Below are 1,228 nucleotides of genomic sequence, written 5' to 3'. Positions count from 1 at the left end.
TGGCTAGCGGAGCGCGCGCGATCGGAAAAGAAGCTCTACGCGCCGGTGTGAGAATAATAGACGATGTGGGGGATAACAATATTCCGGTAAAAGAAGCAGTTAACAGACGTTTCAAAGAATCACGTGACAATCTCAAACAACAAGCAAAAGAAAAAATAACCAGCTTAATGCGAGGGTCGGGATATATACCCTTTGCGAAGAAACGCCCGGGCCAGTTTGACCCTGGTGAACTCCCCATTCACTTCGCGATCAAGCGTCGCCGTCGTAGCACCAACCATAAATCGGCTTCCGTGCGGAGAAAAAAGAAAACTCAAGCAATTAAACGCCCAANGAGTAGAGGAATTCAGAAGAAGAAGAAGAAAAAGCGCGCGACAAAAACTAGCAAACGCCGCGTGAGCAAGAAACGAACCGTGAGCGATATATTTTCGTAGACGAAGCAAAATGTCTTTCCTCACTCGTATGAGTGTTTCAAAAGCNAACTTGATCTTTTCACTCTATCGCCCACTCAGACCAGTATCGAGAGTTCGCAATGGATTCATTACAAACCTTTGTCGACTCTTGCGGACGACGCTCCCGTGAAGTTTGTCGTACCGGGACATGGCAAAGATTACATAGATCTCGCGCATACTCTTCTCAGTCTTCGCGTGATATTGGAAACCACCAAAGCGGTTACTCCGGTTACTTCGGCTACTGCCAGTGTTACCAAGAGCACCAAGGTGGTGGGGGCACGCACACAGCAAGAACCGCTGTCCGTGTGCCTGACGTCACGCTTGGTTGTTCGGCTCGTGAAAGAGCGCAGACATACTATGTTCTGCCTCGCTTCCATCCGTAACGCGAGACACTGAGGCTAGAAAGCAATGTTTCGTTGCGCCCTTGTAGTGTATGACAATGGGTGCGTTCAGACAACTCAACAGTTGCACAACGGTTGACAGACAATCACTTCTGATTGGATCATACTTTTGGAACCGCAGCAGATTTTGAAGAATAGTCCTATTATAAGTGATGATCTCTCAACCGTTGAGTTGTCTGAACGCACCCAATATGACAACGCAAAATGCTTTTCCATGACTTACAAAATTGGAAAAAGTAGATAATATTATTAATAAAGATGAGTTAAACATCTCAAAATGCATTTATTATTACATTTTTATTAATTCTTATTAAAAATTAACTGCAATAATTTTAAAGTTTTTAGATTATTTGTAGATTATTAAAAAACATTAATATA

Source organism: Pseudomyrmex gracilis, unplaced genomic scaffold (assembly GCF_002006095.1).
Source record: "Pseudomyrmex gracilis isolate BER0280 unplaced genomic scaffold, ASM200609v1 scaffold_3140, whole genome shotgun sequence".
In the NCBI taxonomy this organism is placed as follows: domain Eukaryota; kingdom Metazoa; phylum Arthropoda; class Insecta; order Hymenoptera; family Formicidae; genus Pseudomyrmex; species Pseudomyrmex gracilis.
Note: the sequence above shows the minus strand (reverse complement) of the source record.